This window comes from Helianthus annuus, chromosome 10 (assembly GCF_002127325.2).
Source record: "Helianthus annuus cultivar XRQ/B chromosome 10, HanXRQr2.0-SUNRISE, whole genome shotgun sequence".
NCBI lineage: Eukaryota > Viridiplantae > Streptophyta > Magnoliopsida > Asterales > Asteraceae > Helianthus > Helianthus annuus.
The window spans coordinates 104318671-104339202 of NC_035442.2; the positions used below are offsets into that span (position 1 = coordinate 104318671).

At 40.1% G+C, this 20532-nt stretch overlaps 1 non-coding gene across 1 annotated transcript; it reads left to right on the forward strand.

Annotated features, from left to right (window-relative positions):
• The first annotated feature begins 9678 nt into the window (after positions 1-9678).
• On the forward strand, positions 9679-9785 carry LOC118483414. Its single transcript, XR_004870702.1, has one exon. It is a non-coding gene; the product is annotated as a small nucleolar RNA R71 (small nucleolar RNA).
• The last annotated feature ends 10747 nt before the right edge of the window (positions 9786-20532 follow it).

Consider the following 20532-nt stretch of genomic DNA (forward strand, 5'->3'; position numbering starts at 1 on the left):
ATGGTTAGCGTAAGGTGGGTTACTACTTAGATCATGTGAGTGGGTAGGCGCAACTTGAGGCCATTAATCCGCATTGTAGGACCGAGGGACAGTAGCGGTAGATCTATCTGGGTGTAGCGAGCCCAGCCCCAGGCCCAGCATAACGGACCTCGGGGTGACTTTGTGCCCAACGCAAAATCCGCTAGGTTTGAATCTTCCTACTTGCACTTCACACATATCAATGGCCTTGCAAACCATTGGTGATCTCTTTTTCCTTATTTGCTACATACCAGGATTTTTGATAAATACAAAGGTTTATTTACTCACTTACACATGAACTCGCTCAACATTATTGTTGATTTTTCAACTTACATGTATTTCAGGGAATTAAAAGATCTGGCACGGTATGGCACGTTTTCCCGCTGCACTAGTTTCCAAGGTCATCCGGGGTTTAGGGAATGTGACTCTTTCCTGGACAAGTCACAGTCCTTAAACTGTGTTTATGTTATGTTTAAGTTGTAACGTTTGTTGAACAAGGTTATGGTTGTTAGGGCGTGATCCCGTTTTAAAACAATGGTACTGTATTTGGTTTTTAAAACTTAATGGATGATTCTTGCATGTTTTAATTCATATAGCTTTGTTATGATTAAGCTATGGTATTAAGAAGTCACACCAAATTAACCACGCTTCCGCAAAGCCAGGGTGTGACACAGTCATCTAAAGAGTTAAATTTAGGCACATGGCCATTACATTCATCCCGAATATTGTTTCTCTTATCACAGTTCCAGGCGAACCAGTTAACAGTGGAATAACTGTCGCCTGAATAGCCTATTCTTATTTTTGAACCGCCGCAGTCTTCATCCTTATCGCACACATCTTCTTTACACACAAATGAATCTGCATTACTTTTAGGAATATTAGCGGTTGTTTCATTCTTAAAAGAATCATTTTGAGCAATAGGAGCCTTTTCATCAATCAAATCATTGTCGGGATGAGGATTTGGCATAGGCACATAGTTTTTGCTATGTGGTGGAAAGAAAAGTTTTCTTTCATTTCCTTGCCTATCCTTATACCCGATCCCATCTTTTACATACGTCGATCGTTGGCAGTTTTTGATGTTAGTAAAGGCCTTTTGACTGACATTCCATTTGTGTATAATAATTTGTAATTTATTATTTTCGTTCAAAGCTTTTTCTAGTCTATCTGTTAAATCGTTGATGATAAAATCTTTTCTAAAAACAAATTCTTTTAGAGTTTGCATTTCAGCTAAAGTTGAATTCAACTTTCTCTGATATGCGGCCTCGTTCTGTTTAAGTTCTTTATTAAATTTTAAAGCTTTGTCTTTTTCTCTCTCAAATTCAAGATTAAGAAATTTATAGTGTGCCATGACGTCAACGCATGATTGTGTGCATAACATTACTTTAAAGTCGTGTGGAATGCTATTTACCAAGTCCTTGTCAGCCTTTTCCTTTGAGGATTCAGTTTTCATGGCTGCAGATGAGGCTTTTGCTTTCTCTTCCTTCATAACGGTTGTTTCTTTCTGGACCTGCTCCTTGGACTTCACAACTTTCTTTTCATTAGGTTGTGGAGCCATAGATGCACTTGGGAAGCATTAAAGTAATTCGTGTTTAAAGCTTGTTGACTGACGCTTTCTGATTCAAGAAGTGCGACATTCTTCAATCCTGCAGAAGTCTGAGTAGGCTTTGGGGTGTAACCAGTCGTATTCATTTCTCGTTTGTTAACATCCATTTCAAAAGCCTTCAAAGTGTTGATCAAATCAGTCAGAGTGACAGGATTTGGATTGTTAAGGAAATCCCTTTTGATCATCATGCACTTCAGGCTCCATTCCTTTGTAAGTGAGTCCAAAAGCTTCTTTATGGCAGCACGGTTAGTGATAGGATTTCCTGCCTTCTTCATCTTGGTCATCATGTTTCGAAAGCGACTGATATGATCGGAAAGGCTTTCTCTACGAATTCCACAAAACATGTCGTATTGCTTCTGCACCATGTTTCTTTTGCTCTCAATTAGCTCTTCGTTTCCCTCGTAATATTCGATCAAAGCGAGCCAGAGTTCATTTGCAGTTTTGTATTCTTCAAACATGTTACAGTCATCAGTTGACAAAGCCATGGTTAAGGCAGCATGTGCACGACGGTCGCGTTAGATTAGGGCTTTGTCTTCATCAGTGTAGGTTGTGGGGTCGTTGTTATTGACTATCACATCTCCTCGAACCACCGTTGGAACATGGGGTCCAGCGGTGACAGAAAGCCATAGATTGTAGTCAGTGTATTCGAAGAACGATTGGATACGAGTCTTCCAAGTACTGAAATCGTCTGCTCCTTTCAATTTTGGTGGTCTTGTGGTGGTTCCGGTCTCAAGTTCAGCTTGAGCAATTAGACTCAGCTGATTCAAAAACATTTTGAATAGATTTTGACTTAAGAATGCTGATCAGAAGCTAATATCGCTGAGTAGCCAAAAGAAAAACAAGTTCGCCGATGACAGACTTAACTTTGCCGATGACCATGCTAGAAACACTGAGACACCGTTGACTTCGCTGATATCTTCGCTTATGATGTAATTTCGCCGGCAAAAGAGAAACCTGCACTAGCAAAAATAGCTAATTTCGCTGAGACAAACAACAAGAACGTTAGTTTGGCTAAATTCGCGGATCACCATGATAAAAACGCTGTGGTTCTTTATCACTGTCCTCGAAGTCGCCTTCGATAAATTCGCTAAAGGGTCACTGACGCTATTTTGCCGGAAATTAACAAATACGCTCGTTCTTGATCGGCGAATTTGTTAATTATGCGATGTTCAAATTAATTCCGCTAGCTTCAAAATTATCTACACTGACTTCAAAATAACTATGTTGTCTTCAAAATAAATATGCTGTCTTCAAAATAATTATGATGTCTTCAAAATAAATATGCTGTCTTCAAAATAATTTCGCTATATTCAAGTTAAATTCGCTGTATTCAAAATAAATCCGCTGTATTCAAAATAAATCCGCTTATTCAAAATAAATCCGTTGTATTCAAAATAAATCCGTTGTATTCAAAATAAATCCGCTGTATTCAAGTTTATCTACGCTGACCAGAAGGTTTAACACGAACTAAAACCCTCTAATCACCAAAAAACGACTTAAAAACCATGTTTTTATGCATCAAAATGTCCAAAATGACTCCCTAATCACTGATTAACAAAGACCTATCAATTAAACACACCAAATCAATCCATTTTAAGCCCAAAAATTTGAAAACCTTGAAACTTTTGAAAAAACCTTCAAAACTTGAAGAATCTTAACAAAAACACAACAATCAAGAACACTAAGGCTCCGATACCAAATTGTAGATCTCAATATCAATCCGGATCACAGTGGTTGATTGTTTTAGTCCAAAACATCTATTGATTAGGTGTTTGAATATGTAAAAGTCAAGAAAAATGAAAAGATGAAGATGATGATTTACAACAAGTGTTGTATGAATTGCCAACTGATATAAATGTTAACAAGCTCATGGAAATCGGATTAAGCACAAGAAATAACAAGAAGATCACAATACTAGAGTTTTCACCAAAGAAACTAGCCAAAACCTTGGCTAGGGCACCATTACATGAGTTTATATAGGATCTGACTTTCCAGCATAATTATAATTATGCTGGCATCTTAATTACACCAAGTCAAATTTGCTACTATCAAAACATTACAATTTTAGCCCCTAGACTTTCTAAAGCTTAATAAACTTAACCAAACCAATCCAGAACCATCTAAAACAAGTACCAACGGTCTCAAATGACCTAACAATATTCCCCCTAGACCGTTGCGTACTTGATAGTTCTTCATTCTTGTTTAGCGTTTTGGAACCTAAGCGTTCTTCAGTCTTGTTTAGCGTTTTACACCCTAAGCGTCAAATTCAAGGGGCTTGCGTCGTCCATCGGCGTAACTTTCTTATGACTCCGAGCTTTCAGCAGATTATCAGGAATTTACAGGATTTTATCAGTTTCTTGCAGTAGCTCGGGACCGATTAGCTGCGCATCTCCAATCTCATGCCACAATATCGGCGATCGACATTTTCTTCCGTACAATGCCTCAAATGGTGCCATTTGTATGCTAGAGTGATAACTATCATTGTACGAGAATTCGACTAAAGGTAAGTGAGTGTCCCAATTACCACCGAAATCTATGACACAAGAGCGACGCATGTCTTCAAGAGTACGAATCGTTCTTTCAGTCTGACCGTCGGTTTGGGGATGGAAAGTGGTACTTAGATTAAGCCTAGTACCGAGAGCAGATTGAAATGTTTCCCAAAGACGCGAGGTAAACCGACCATCGTGGTCAGAGATGATGTCACGAGGCGTACCGTGTCGACAGATAACTTCGTCGGTGTAGATTCAGGCTAATTTTTCCACCTTAAAGTCTTCTCGTATCGGCAAGAAATGAGCAGATTTAGTCAAACGGTCAACGATAACCCAGATGCTATTGATGCGCGTGTGGTGTCGTATGTTTTTATATATATTTTTAGCCCCTTTTACACGTTAGTCAAGTTTTAAATTTATAAAACACGATATTTTACTAACACCAAACACACATATGGGCAAGTGCACCCATCGTGAGCTTAGTATAGTGTTGGTAAGATACCGATGTCGTCCAAGGACACAAGAGCTTTTAATACCGGTTTATCCTCAACGTTTAATCAAATCAAAAGTTTAGAAAAATGTTTTAAATTAGAAAATAAAAACTAGAAATGCTGAAAATAAAAATAAAATAAAAACAGAAATGCTGAAAATAAAAACTAGAAATGCTGAAAATAAAAACTAGAAATGATGAATCACTTGGATCCGACTCGTGTTTAGCGTAACCTTTGATTATTTCCGCACTTTTGCACTTTTTAAGAGATTATCTTAGTTATTGTAGTAGGCCCCTCTTTTGAAGGTGACGTTACCCTCAACCCAGTAGTTTGAGACAGCAAGGATACAATCCTAAAGGGTTGGATTATTGAAATATAATTAATTAAGTTATTAATGCGTAATGTGGTAGGCCCCTCTTTTGAAGGTGACGTTACCCTCGGCTAAGTAGTCTGAGTCAGCAGGGATACAGTCCTAAGTAGCCGGGTTAAAGTTTTAATAGTAGCTTACATATGAGGGGATCAAAGAGTTTGGACCCCCGCCATCCAATACCAGTGGGTATTGAAGGAGGTCCTACTAAATTTGACCCAGGTCCTTGCAGGATCTATACACTGAACAAGGCAAGACTCTTACCAAACCATTCCCTTAACCCCCGACCAGGTAGCCAACATATCTCCATATAGACCGTGGAATTAATGGTGAAAATCTTTAGTTTTATATAGACAGTAAAATAATGCCAAGACACCACAGACAAATGATAAGGAAGATTCACCTTCAACATAAGAAACTAGTTATTAAAGTCATTAATACATAACCAAATAAAAAGTGCAAAAAGATTAAAAATAAAAAGTATTATACTAGACACTTGTCTTCACCAAGTGATGTAAGAGACTTAGGCAAACATTGCCTTTGATTGTCAAGAACTCTTACGATCAATCTTGGATCCCGAGACTACTCACACACTCTATGATGGATGATGGTGGTGGATGTGGGTTGTGATGGTGGTGGTGGGTGGGTGAAGTGTGAGAGAGGTGCTTTGCCAAGGGATGGTTTTCAAATGAGCCAAGCACCCCTATTTATAGCCTGCACAGAAGCCCGGACACGGCCCCGTGTCCAACCATCTTCTCTTTCTTCATTAATTGCAGTTTGTCTGCATTAGTTAACCACGCCCCCATGTCCGCTGGGCACGACCTCGTGTGCAGAAGCATATCTGTACTATCAAGATTTTCCTAGATTCTGCGAATCTTAGAGTTGACCACGGCCCCGTGTTCGCTGGACACGCCCCCGTGGTGGGTGATAGAAGCTTCTACAAAACTTTGTCTTTTCTGCAGACACTTGGGCACGCCCCCGTGCTCATTGAGCATGGGGCGTGTTCAGCCTTTTGTTCTCTTGTTTTTGCTTGGGAAGATGCTGTCGGGGGGTCGGGCATGCCACGTTTGTTTCTTTTCTTGTGTTTATGTTAGATTTAGCTGCCTTTTTGCTTCTTTTGTTCATTTGTTCATTTGAGCTCATTTAATCCTGAAAATACAAAAGGAAGACAAAAACACACTTTTTCCAACATTAGTACTAAAAAAGGGTTAGTTTTATGCCACATTTGATGTAATTTATTTGTTGCATTTTGTGCACATCAAATACCCCCACACTTGGATCTTTGCTTGTCCTCAAGCAAAACTCTTTATAATGTCGCTTTACACTCCCAAATGGAACGGGTAGAAGAGAAGGTTTTTTTTTGGGCTTGTCATAGAGTGTCGGGATTTCCAAGATTCTTTATTAAGTTTTATTTTTATTTATTTACAATCCTATTCGTCATGATTTATTTAAAAATTACATAAGATAAATTACTTATTAGGGCATAACATGCCTTTTTAAAATTCCATTTATATACAAGTTGACATACCTCACGGGGGATCACTCAACACTCGGCCGAAGATGTATTTTAGTGAAACACTCGAGAGCGGCATGGAACTTACTCCTACCATATGCTTGCCAAGCAATCAATCCTCCTCCTTTTAACTATATACCTTTGTAAATATCAAGAGGACTTTGGGGAAGGGTTAGGCATGGGTTAAAGGTAGGTGGTTGGGTTAGTGGTTAGTAGAAAAGGACGAAAGGCGTAAAAAGCGCCGGTTTTCTTAAGACTTTTTATTTTTTGTAACTTTTTATTTTGATGAAACAATTCTTCAAACAAAGTTCTTTTTGATAAACTTGTTTGTTTATTTCTTTTGGCTTCATCAATATTCATTTTTTTTAACAAGTCATAAGAAAAACCGAGCTTTGTTACTAAAACAAAGGGTTTAAAATGAAAAAGGGTTTTGGTGGGTAAAAGGGTGTTTGTTTTGGGTTAAGAAATGAAAAGGTTTAGGCTCAAAGGGGTTAACTAGGGGGATTTTGGGTAGGTGGTTAAAAAAAAAGAAAAAATAATGGTGTAGAAATAAAAAGGGTTAGCCCTAATGCCTTCGTCATTTACTTACTCGGGTTTAAGTTGGTAAGGACCGGGAATATATCGTCGTGGCAAGTTCTAGAGTTGTAAGAACCAAGCGGCTATTCACGCAAGAAACGAAAAATGAGCATTTAGTTTAAAGATGTGTATTTGTGTGCTCAATAAAGGCTCAAAACTCACTTTTGTGGGAATGGGATTTTATGTGATCAAGTATATATAATCAAATTTTAACTAGATTTGTCATGCCATTTCATAATTTTCTTATGTTGGTCCTTTTTATAACGACGCTATCGGTTGTAAATTAGTAAAAATATAACCTTTTTAGAACTTGAAATTCCCAAATTAAACCTAGATAAGTAAAAAAAATGAAAAAATTTGGGGTGATTAGCGGTTCCAATAGAGTTTTGTGTAAGGCTTGTAATTAGGACTTGCAAAACTCAAGGTTTTAGCATCCCTCCACACTTAAATTACACACTGTCCTCAATGTGTCCCAAAAAAAAGTTTTTAGGTTGATTCAATGTGTAAAAAGGTGTGAAAAAACAAAAATTTATGTTACTGGGCGTCTGGACATGGCCCCGTGGTGTCCGGGCACGGCCCCGTGTTCAGATCGCTAGTAACAGAAACTAGTAAAAAGAAACAAAAGCCTGGGCACGGGGGCGTGTTCAGCGAGCACGCCCCGTGTCCAGTTACCTGAACTGGGCATTTTTCTGCAGATGGTTGAGCATGGGGCGTGTTGGCTGAGCACGGCCCCGTGCTGTAATGAAGAAAAATTGTCGGGTGGCCTTGTTTTTGTGCATGGGGTGCTGATTCAAGTTTCCCTTGGTATCCTTCACCATCCCGAGTGTGTTTTATTCCTGAAAATTAAAACTAAACTAGAAAACATAAAAATTAATCTAAACTAAACTAAGGATAGTTCCGCGAAATGCCCCCGTGGTGCGCCACGTTTATAAGGGTCCTTGGCTAGACCCAAAGCCTGGTCATATGTTACCCAAGTGGGATGTTTTGCATCCCATGTTGCACCGTCGGAGAGCGTTATCCAAACTCGAGTCTATGACCTTCATGTAATTGACCAGGTCGTCGTCTTCTACTCTCTTCCTAACTCCAAACTTCATTTCCTTGTCCCCAATCCTCAATGTTAGTGTTCCATCATTCATGTCTTCTACTGCGGGGCCGTAGCTAGGAATGGCCTCCCTAAGATGAGTGGTACTTCGGTATCTTCCTCTATATCTACTATGGCAAAGTCGGCCGGGAAGACAAATTCGCCGACTTTGACCAATAGATTTTCAGCGACACCTTGTGGATATTTGACGGACCTATCGGCGAGTTGTATACTCATTTTTGTAGGGCTTGTTTTCCCTAGGCCGAGTCGGTTGAACATTGATGCGGGCATGAGGTTGATGCTAGCCCCGAGGTCGGCTAGTGCATTGCGAATGAGGGATTCCCCAATCGAACAAGGAATTGTGAAGCTTCCAGGGTCAATCTTCTTTTGCGGGAGTTTATTGAGTAGTAAGGCGGAGCATTCTTCGCCTAAATTAACTAATTGCAATGATTCAATTTTCCTTTTATGAGTGAGGAAGTCCCTCATAAATTTTGAATATTTAGGCATTTGAGTTAGGACTTCGATAAATGGAATATTAACATGTAATTGTTTTAGCAAATTTTCGAACTTTACAAATTGCTCGTCGGTCTTTTGGCAAATTAACCGTCCGGGGTACGGAACCGGAGCATTCTTGGTGGGCTCTTGATTTGGTGGAGAAGCCTTCTCTTGTTGGGTCGTGGGTGGAGTTGTGGTTTGGCTAGATCGGCTTCTTTCAGTTGGAGGTAATGGAGCCTCCTCGGGACCCACGGTACGGTTTCTCAATGTGATGAGATGTACCTGTACTTTTGGGTTGGTTTCGGTATTACTTGGTAACGCGCCTTGTGGTCTCTCGGAGAAATTTTGAGCTAGTTGATTTAATTGTTTTTCAACGTTTTGAATACTAACTTGTTGATTTCTAAAATTCAATTCCAATTGTTGAAATCGATCAGAGTTTTTCTTTTCGGTGTCGGAGATGAGGCGAGATACGGTATCTTCAAGCCTTTCTCGTCCCCCTTGTTGTTGAGAGAAATTTTGTGACTCATTTCTTAGTTGTTGAAAGTTTGTTCATTGGTTTAGATTTTGTTGGTTACTACTATTGCCGGGTTCTCTCCAACCAAGGTTAGGATGGTTACGCCATCCTTAGTTGTAGGTACCCGTTGGAGGACCCGACGGTCTAGTTCTATTATCAATGTAGTTTACCGACTCTGTTTGATTATCTACTTCTTTCATACAACTCCAATTTTCATGTGGCCCACCACACCCCTCACAAGCCATAAACGAGGCCGTTTTTTCCATCTCTAGCTTTTTGATTTTTGAAGAAAAGGCCTCGATTTGAGCTTGTAAAGAAGTGCTTTCATCAACCTTATGGGCGCCCGGGGCAATAGATTTATTGCCTCGGGGAGTGTGCCACTGAAAATTGGTTTGAGCAATTTCCTCAATTTGATTATATATTTCATTTGGGCGACGATTACCTAAAACTCCCCCGGAGCTAGAGTCAAGTGTTTGTCTTGTGTGTGGCAACAACCCATTATAGAAAGTGGATACTTGTTGCCATACCGCAAGACCGTGATGAGGACACTTTCTTAGTAGCTCCTTGAACCTTTCCCAAGTTTCATATAAGGATTCCCCATCCTCTTGTGAATATGTATTAATTTCGGTCATTACTTTAGCCATTTTAGCAGGAGGGAAATACTTATATAGAAACTTTTGGGCTAGTTCATCCTAGGTGTTTACCGAGCCAACTAGGAGGGTATTAAGCCAAGCCTTAGCTCGGTCTTTTAGTGAAAATGGAAACATTCGAAGGCGGATGGCGTCGTTTGATGCTCCATTGATCCGAAAGGTATCACATATTTCTAAGAAATTAGTAATATGTAAATGGGGATCCTCGTCCGCAAGCCCATGGAAGGTTGCGAAGTTCGAAGTTGTTGGCTTCGACATTCAGTGCATTGATAGCGGCGCCGAGATTACCTACGGTAGGTCGTAGGTAATCCATGAGGGTACGTTGGTCCGCCATTGGAAGTGGGTCTCCCGAAACTTTCTCTTGGTTTTTAGCTTTAAGCCTTCTTCTTAGAAAGCGTTCGGGTTCGTCTAGGGGTCCTTTTATGTCTCTACTAGAACTGGAGCTCATACACTACGTGGAAAGTTCAGATGTGGTGCCTGGGTTCCAAGTCCTGCAATAAAAACAAAAAGAATGTTGGTCAGAAGCTTCACCACGGCCCGTGCTCAGATGAACACGGCCCGTAGTCGGAGATGCAATGATTATTTTCTGGATCCCTGTTACTCGGGAGTTTGACACGGCCCCGTGTTGCACCGACACGGCCCCGTGCTCAACTCTCTGTAACTCGGAAAATAAAAACTACCAGTATCAATGCTGGGCACGGCCCGTGTCCTGTTGGGATTGAACCCTATCAGAGGAACAGATAATTAAAGCCAAAACTGGACCAGAGCAGTGGATCCTGAATAAGCAGATGTTGATATACAAATCTCTCCCCTTGAAAGTGATTACAACTACTGATGACCTCCTATCTGCTGATCTTGCTAAACTGCTGACCCATAACTGCTGCTCAACTAAAGATCTGATGGAAGACTAAAGTCCTACTGATTCAATCTACTGCCTTGAGTCAAGCACTGCTGATCCGGACAAGTGCTGCTGGGTTCACAGCAGTAGAAGGTTGTAGCAGCTGTTCTAAAGTCTGTTTTGTAATAGAATGTATTAGCAGTAGTTAACACAAGCAGTGTCTGTATAGATCAGAGGTTAGAGTTTGTTAGGAGGTTAGATGTCACTTTCATGGTGACGTCAGCTAAGATGCTCAGTAGTTTGCAAGTGCCTATAAATAGTTCAGTATTTTGTACTGTTCTATTAGCTCTTTGCATCATTCGTCTTCTTTGCACGAACAAACTACTGAGCTCTGGCTGAGGGGGAGTTTGCATTCATTCATCAATCATTGTAATCGTGTTTGAAATAAATTCAAGCTTTCGGTTCATTGTGTAAAGATGTTTGATAAAAGTATTACTCTCGTTTGATTGTATGCAAAGTTTGTTTGCATCTTAATTTCCGCTGCACACTCATCCATCTTCATCTTATTTACAAACATAAAATATAATCAAAATCAAACCCAGATCCAACAATTGGTATCAGAGCTTGGACAGTCAAATTTGATTTAACAATCATTTTGACGTAAATAGTTCAGCTCATAATAGTTGATACTGATCGTTTGTTCGTCGTTGAAAAACAGAGTAAGGATTAATCACCATTAAAGTTGATTTCTCAGTATCTGTAAAACAACAAGAATGACGTCACAATCACAGGACGATAAAAACAACATCGGCTCGCTTTTTAAACCACCTATGCTAAAAAGAAATGAGTACAACATCTGGCAGAGGAGGATGGGTCACATCTTCGCTCAACAAAGCACAGGTTGTTGGAGGTCTGTCGTCTTTGGTCCCCATGTTCCTACAGTGCCAAACACTGAAGATACTAAAAAGTTCGTTCCAAAACCAGTTGAAAACTATACCGAAACCGACTTTCAAAAGATCGAACTAGATGTTAAAGCGTTTAGCATCATAGCTTCAGCGCTGCCCAATGAAATATATGCTGGACTATTACACTGTAACAGTGCCAAAGAATTGTGGGACGCACTTAAGGAACAGTTTGGGGGTACCGAAGAAGTCATAAAAAACAATAGGGAAATCTTGAACCAACAGTATGAAACATTTTGTCATGTTAAAGGTGAATCACTGACGCAACAATTTGAGCGTTTCAGTTGTCTCATCAGTGAACTGAGGCTTGTTAAAACCACTTTTACAAACTCAACTCAAAATAGCAGGTTCCTCAGGTCACTGCCAGAAAAATGGGACACCATAGCTTTTGTCACCCGAAATTCACCTGAGTTCAAGGATCTGACCTTGACCCAACTCCATGGTCGACTCCTGACCTACGAAAGGGAGTTGAACCAGAAAAGGAAGTTACAAGAGTCAGGAAAAACCGTTGATGATTATACATTCGGTAACACTGCTCTTTTGGGTCAAGAAGAATCTGGGAGTAGTGGTAAGGATCAGGGTTATGATCACTTCATTGACATAACTGCTGGTGCAAATTTTAACAACCCTGATCCTCACTCTACAAGTTATGCTTTCACTGCAAACGAAAACCAGATGTCAGACAATCTAAGCTTTGAACTCAATGATCTACAGCATTTTGACCCCACTGATTTAGAGGAAATGGACATCCTGCATCAACTGGCCTTGCTAAGTGTTAGAACTAGCAAGTTTTATAAAAGAACAGGGCGAAAATTCCCAGGGTTTCATGGGAATCTAAGGGTTGGGTTGGATAAATCAAAAATCAAGTGCTACAAGTGTAATAGGTTAGGACACTTTGCTAGGGAATGTAGGAGTCAAACTGCTGGCCCTATTATCACTCATCCTAGTTCAAACCCTAGACCTCAAAATCAAAACACTGTGCACTATGCCCAATATGCCCCAGCAGCTCAAGTGAATGCTGCTCACTATGCTGTTGCCCCTGTGCCAGTGAATTATGTCCAAACAGCTGCTCCACAGATCCAATATGTTCAAACCCCTGTCCCTCCCTCAGGCACAAGTGCAACCTGCACCTCAAACCACTGCTCCAGCAGCAGTACAACCGGATCAACAAAGCTTTTTCACTCAAGGGTTTGTTGACTGGAGCAGTATGCCTGAAGACCTTAGTGATGAAAACTTTGCACTCTATGCCTCCAATGTTTCTTCTCATGATGAATTTTGTTTGATAACATTAGAGTCAATACAGGAGGGTGTTGAATCTGAAGAGGAACAGTTGGTTTCTGAAACAGTGGATGAGGTGATTGAAGCAGTGGTTACTACTGTGGCTAATGATGTACTGTTGGGAGAAAGTTCAGGCACCCTGATTGAACCACTGACAGATCCATGGTCAGAAGAGAACAAAGAAGAAAAGGCAGGTGAGAAAGAAGAGAGAGCTGAAGATGAAGAAAATCCCCAATGTGATTGTGCAATGATGGCTGCTGCCAAGATATCACCTCAAGTTCTTGAAAAACTGTGTTCTGACAATTGCATTATTGCTTTTGCTAACACCAAAGAGGTGAATGAAAACCTTCGTGATAAAATCTTATCTGATGAAGTCAAATTTGAAAGATCTCTAAAAGAACTTAAAAACAAATTGGCTGAAAAGGAGAAAGAGATTAGCAGCATGAAAGAAGAGCAAAGCATAACCAAAACCCAACTCCAAACCTTGGTAGAAAAATACCAAGTTTGCAAAAAGGAGTTAGAATCCATCCAGATCACATGTGAGAGATGGGTGGAATCATGCAAAGGGTATGAGGTTATGCTTGAGAAACAGATAAAAAGCAATGTGAAATTTGGGGTTGGTTATAGAAAACATGATGATGAAAACACTGCTTTTGGAAAATCTGTTTCAACCACTGATGTAACTGCTGAGTTCATCCCCACAAACAAGAATGGCCAAGAAGTGAAAATCACTGACAAACTTGGTAACAAAATCACACTTGACAGACCAATGGGCCCCTCTGCTTTTGAGGAGATTGAAAATCATCAATTTAAACCAAAATGGTCTGATGAGTGTGATATTCTTGAAAATTTCAAGCCAATGGACTTTACATCAACTGATGGTGTTAAAGCTCCAAAAGCTAAAGTTATACCTCTCAAGGACATCCCAGCAGTGGTTAAAGCCTCTGCTACAAAGGAGTCTGAAAAGAGAAAGAAGAAAGAAAAAATTGATAACTTGTTTTGTGAATTCTGTGAGAAAAGGAACCATCTAACAAAAGATTGTTTCCACTTAAAAGCTTATGATATAAACAAAACAAGTGTCATAGTTTCAGCTGAAAGTGCATTGTTTGTGGTAAAACAAACCACAAAACTCAAGCATGTGTGTATCTCAAAAACTTTGATATAAAAAAGAATGAGTACCTTGCTAAAACATCCTTGAGTCCATCAGCATCACCATCGGTCAAATTCACCAAAAAGCAACCACTGTTTGTACCAGTTCAAACAGCTGTCACAAAATAGCTGAACCAAACATCTGTCAAAAGAGATGTTCAGGTTACTGATGCACCTCCAGCCAATCAGTTCAGAAAAGGCAAGGAAAAACAGTCTTACCAAAGGATTCCACACGTTTATGAGACCTACAAAAGGCCATCTAAACCTAAAGTGAATAGGCATCCTTTTGGTTATCAGCAGGTGATTGGTCAGGACCCTCAACAGTGGTTAGCAAGAAACAGTACTAAAACTGTCCAAACCCCTGACCTAACCACTGTCCATCACTCTGTATCAATACCAGACACTGCTGAATTCCCATCCAAAGCCATGTTGGCTTTGGAGCCCTTAATGAACTAATCCTTTTACTTCATGTGTAGGGAGCTTCTGCATGCTTTGATAGTCTTTGGTATGTAGATAGTGGAGGCTCCAGGCACATGACAGGATGTAAAGCCCTCCTCAAAGACTTTAAAATCCATGGAGGGGGTGATATATCCTTTGGGAATAATAGTAAAGGGAAAGTTCTAGGGTCTGGGACAGTGCAATCTGGAAATGTAAAATTTGAAAATGTCAATCTAATAGACAATCTGAAATTCAACCTTCTGAGTGTATCACAAATGAGTGACAAAGGGTTTGGGTCATTCTTCACAAAAGATTGTTGTAGGATTGTTGGACCAGAAATGGTTAAAAAGATTGAAGCAATAATCAAAACTGGTCACACTAAACTTGTTGCTCAAAGAAGTGGCGATGTTTATGTTGTTGATATGTCAAAAGAGTGTCCCAGAGCAGATGCCTGTCTGTTCTCAGCTGCCTCTAACAAAGAGACAGAACTTTGGCACAGAAGGCTGGGGCATACAAATCTTAAGACAATCAGTGAAATCTCAAAAAATGGTTTGGTGAGAGGCCTACCACAAAAATTGTTTTCATGTTCTGAACATTGCATTTCCTGTTTAAAAGGAAAACAGCATAAAAGTTCTTATAAGTCCATTGAAGAGTCCAAAACAACCCAGTGTTTGCAAATGCTACACATGGATTTGTCTGGCCCAGTTCAAGTCATGAGCCTCAAAAAGAAAAGATATTGTTTGGTTATTGTTGATGACTTTTCTAGGTTTACATGGACTTTCTTTTTGCACTCTAAAGATGAAACTGCAGGCATTTTGCAAGACTTTGTGATATAGGTTGAAAAGCAATTTGACCTTCCAGTAAAAAGGTTCAGGAGTGACAATGGCACAGAATTTAAAAATAAGGAGTTGGATGCCTTCTGTGTGAAGAAAGGGATTGTAAAGCAGTACAGCATCCCTAGAACACCAGAGCAAAATGGGGTTGTTGAGAGAAAGAACAGAACTTCAATTGAGGCTGCCAGAACCATGCTTGCAGATTTAGGTTTGCCATTAACTTTCTGGGCAGAGGCAGTAAACACTGCTTGCTATGTCCAGAACAGAGTTTTAATAAACCCCAGGCACAAAAAGACTGCTTATGAAATTCTGTATAAAATTAAACCATTGATCTACTTCAAGGTGTTTGGCTGCGCATGCTTTATTTTGAACTTAAAAGATTCCATTTCAAAATTTGCAGCCAAAATTGATTGTGGTTATCATCTGGGTACTCAGCCACTGCCAAGGCCTACAAAGTATTCAATACACGGACCAAGGCAGTGGAGGAGACTTTGAATGTAAAGTTCAATGAACTTTCCTCAATGAAAATCCCAGCAAATCCTGCTGATCTGTTTGATCTTGAAAAGTTTACTTTTGAAAATACTGCTGTCAAGACTAACAGTGCAGGTCCAACAGAGGATACAACACCAGACTATGGGTATGAAATCATCATCCCTCAAAGGTCTGCCACAAATGGAAAAGCATCAGTTATTCAAAACAGCTGTCAAAGCTCAACCACTGCTACCTCAACAGTTGTTGACCAAAGTAGCCCTTCTACCACTGCTTCCACATCCTCAAACACTGCTGACAAAAGTCCTCAAACAGTGGATAAAAGTCAGCAGTGGTCCACTTCATTACCACCCATTCCACCACCTTTTGAAGCCACTGCTGGGTCATCAAAGTCACCAGCAGTGGTTAGCTCAGATGATACACATTTGCAGCCTTCACCAACAAATGCCATCATACCATACCAAGGAGACTTAATCTTCTTGAGATCTTATCCACCTGATCAAATCATTGGCAACATAAATGAAGGGGTGCTCACAAGAAGCCAAACCCAAAACATTTGTCTTTTTGCTGGTTTTCTATCACTCCATCAGCCAGTCAAGTACCAAGAGGCACTAAAAGACAACAGCTGGGTAGAAGCCATGCAAGAGGAGCTCCAACAGTTTAAAAGAACAAGTATGGGAGCTTGTACCACTGCCAAAAGAGGTTAGTCCCATTGGCACAAAGTGGGTCTTTAAGAACAAAACAGATGAAAGGGGCATTGTTGTCAAGAACAAAGCCAGGCTTGTGGTTCAAGGTTACAGACAGGAAGAGGGGATTGATTATGATGAAACATTCGCCCCTGTTGCAAGATTGGAAGCTATCAGACTGTTCCTGGCCTTTGCTGTCAACCACAACTTGAAGGTGTTTCAGATGGATATCAAAAGTGCTTTCCTCTATGGTACATTGCAAGAAGAGGTCCATTTTATCCTGATCATGTCTACAGGCTAAACAAAGCCTTGTACGGCCTGAAACAAGCACCAAGGGCCTGCTATGAAACTCTTTCCAACTTCCTACTCTCAAATGGTTTCAAAAGAGGTACCATTGATAAAACACTGTTTCTTAAATGGAGAGGGAAAGATTTAATGATTGTCCAAATTTATGTGGATGACATTATTTTTGGAAGCACATGTACCAAAATGTGTGAAGAGTTTAGAGAACTCATGACAGCTGAGTTTGAAATGAGTGCAATGGGTGAGCTGCAATGCTTTCTTGGTCTCCAAGTACATCAATTGCAAAATGGAACCTTCATTCATCAAAGCAAATATGCTAAAGAACTTTTAACTAAATTTGATATGAATGATTGTAAACCATGCAGCACACCCATGGCCACAAATAAGCTGGTCATGTCTGATGAAAAGGATGAGCTGATTGACCAAACACTTTATAGAAGCATGATTGGGTCTTTATTGTACCTAACTGCATCTAGACCAGACATCATGTTTGCAACATGTGTCTGTGCAAGAAGTCAATCAGCTCCCAGAAAATCAAATCTCATTGCTGTAAAAAGGATTCTCAGATACATAAAAGGTGCTCCCACACTTGGTATCTGGTATCCAGCTAATGGGAATATCAAGCTTTCAGGTTTTTCAGACAGTGACTTTGCTGGATGTCATACCGCAAGGAAGTCCACTTCAGGAGGGTGCCAGTTTCAAGGTGATTGCTTAGTCTCTTGGCAGAGCAAAAAGCAAGCAGCAGTTTCAACATCCACTGCTGAGGCTGAATACACTGCTGCTGCAAGCTGTACAGCCCAACTCCTATGGCTTCAAAATCAGTTGCTGGATTTTGGTATCACTGCCTTAAAGACACCACTCATGTTGGACAGCCAGGCAGCAGAAAATATCATAAAAAATCCAGTTTCCCACTCTACCACAAAGCACATCGACATCAGACATCACTTTGTGAGGGATTGCTATGAAAAAAGGTTTGATTTCTCTGCATCATGTCCCAACTAAAGACCAGCTGGCAGATGTGCTCACAAAAGCACTTGATACAGCCACTTTTGAAAGCTTGGTCTCTAGGATTGGAATGCTAAACATGGAATAAGAAGCAACATCTTGTTTTTCTATGAATAAAAGCAACAAAATGTTTTTAGAAAATTAAAAATCCATCCTTAAAAATAGCTAAAAATGAAAATTTCATTAAATCCTTAAAAGTCTGCCATAACCACTGATTATTCAAAAGTCTGCTCTACTTCAAAAAGCCTGCCCACTGCTGAAAGGCAACCTCTGTTCTCTCATTTCTTGATAACGTCTGTTGTTCAAAAGTAGTGTCTCATCCATTGATATGCTATCCATTGATAGTGAAAATCATCCACTGCCCCCTTTCCACTGCTTTCATCAGTTGCTTTCATCAAAAGTACTGTCCTTCATTTTCACCAGTGGTTGTCACGTGGGCAGTACATAGCAGTCAGATCTTTTGTAACGGCTACCACGTCAGCATTCATTCTCTTTCCTATAAAATTCCCCACTCACCACCAAAATAGGGTTTTACTGTTGAATTGAATTCTTAAAAATTCTCTTCTCAAAGCAGTTTTTCTTCTCATCTCTCACAAATTCCTTCGATCATTCGTTTCAAAAATGACAAAATCGAAGTCATCTGCAAAACCCACACCAAAATCATCAAAAACAGCCTCTAAAAAGGCAATCTCCCTTGAAATTCCATTCAAAAAATCTCACAATCTCCTGGGTCTTCTCACAAAACCAGGATCCACCGATGTTTTCGATTCCATTATTACCATCATGGCAAAATCAAAGTACAAAACTTTGCTCACCGCTGATGCACCAATCTATTTGCCGACCCAAAGGGAGTTTTGGAAGAATGCAACCCTTGAACAACAAGGAGACATTGCAACCGCCATTAAATCTTACATAAAGGGTAAAACTGTCCAAATTACACCACAATCCATCTCCGAAGTCTTTCAACTCAATGACCAAGCAGGTAAAACTTCCTTCACTAAAAACGAGTTGCACATTGACTTCATTGAAAGAGGGTATGAAGCCACAATGATGACGAAACTAACCTTAGAAAAAGGTTATTTTCCTCCTGCACCCAGATTCCTATTTCGTACCCTCCTACTATGTGTTTCCAACAAAACCACTTCTTTTAATGAGATCCCTATAAAGATTCAAAATCTGGGATATGCAATTCTTCAAGAAGAAAATTATAACTATTCTCGGGAAATCTTTAAAGATTTGGTTAATAATGTTGAAACCAAATCATTCTTACTATTTCCAAGGTTTTTAAGTTACTATTTTGAAAAGAAATTCAGTAAGGATGATTTAGCTTTAATAAACCAAGGTGAAACAACTGTAATAAATTGCCTAACATCTGAAACTTTTTCACGAATGTTAGCACCTTGCAAAACACAAGCAGGGGTGCCTGAGCAGAATTTAGCAGCTACCACTGCTCCTCAGGTATCTGCTGCTGAGCCTACTGCTCTAGGTGATCAAAGCAGCAGACCAACTGTTTTGAAACCCACACCTACAAAACCCAAAAGGCTTTACAAAAAGAAAAATCAAAAACCCCCCAAACCAATCAAAATGGCAACTCTGGAGGATGAGATACCAGAGTTAATGCCTGTGACAACACAAATGTCACAAGAAACCACTGCTGCTTCTTCCTCACAGCAGTTGGTACAAAAAGAACAGGTTGTACACAAAGGGCCACCACATTATGATGCTCTGGATACACTTGTTTCCATCATCCACAGCTCAATGCCTGGAGCAAGTCCGCCTTCTACACCAACCATCACATCCACAATTCCACCAAAAAACACAACTACTGTTGGATGCAATTGATTTGAACCAGGCATTACTCAGTCCTTCTCAATCACCTGTCAATGAGAATATGCCTCAACCAATGACTGAGCCTGCTGTATCATTCATTGCTAACCCACCAACACAACCTGAGGAGGTTACACCCATTGAGTTACAAGTAACTCTTTGTGGTAATCCAAGTGAAGCAGCCACTACAACTGTTGAACCCACTGGTTTACAGTTGGACAGTGGTTACATCAATAAGACTTCCTTGGAGGCAATTCCTTTAATAGCACCTCTGCCAACCACCAGTGGATTTATTTATCCTACTGGCAACATCAAAAGGTTGTCAAGTGTTGAAGGAAGAAGACCCTAGTACCAAGAAAAAAGGGGCATCCGTGGTTAATGTTTGGAGTAAACTCCCTACCTCTACCACTGATAAAACCACTGTTAGTGGGAAATCAGATGATCCCATTCAATTGGGTGATGATTTAAAGTACCAGAAATTGACGGCTCGTGTTGAAAAACTTGATAACTCTGTTGCAGAGCTCAAAGATATGCTCCAACAGTTGTTACAGGTACAAAAGGTACAATCCACTGCTGTTCCACCTCAAACACCTGCTCTCCAACAGGCACCTGCTACAAATGAGCTCTGGAATCTATTTCAACCTTTTCTCCATCATCAAGCACAAATAGCAGATCAGCAACATGTAAAACATGTTCAACAATTGAGAAATGCTATGGAGTCTAGGTTCAAAGACACTCAGGCTGATCTAAAGGCTCTCAAAACTCAGATCCTGCACTCCACTGGCACTGCTCCTCCACCAGTGTTCTTCATTGATCAACTCCCCGAAGATAATGCCAAAAAGGGGGAGAAAATTCAGGAGTGGAGAAGGAAAGGAATAACAGATGGTCTCTACCTTGCACCAGAAAATTCAAATATGACCAAACAGA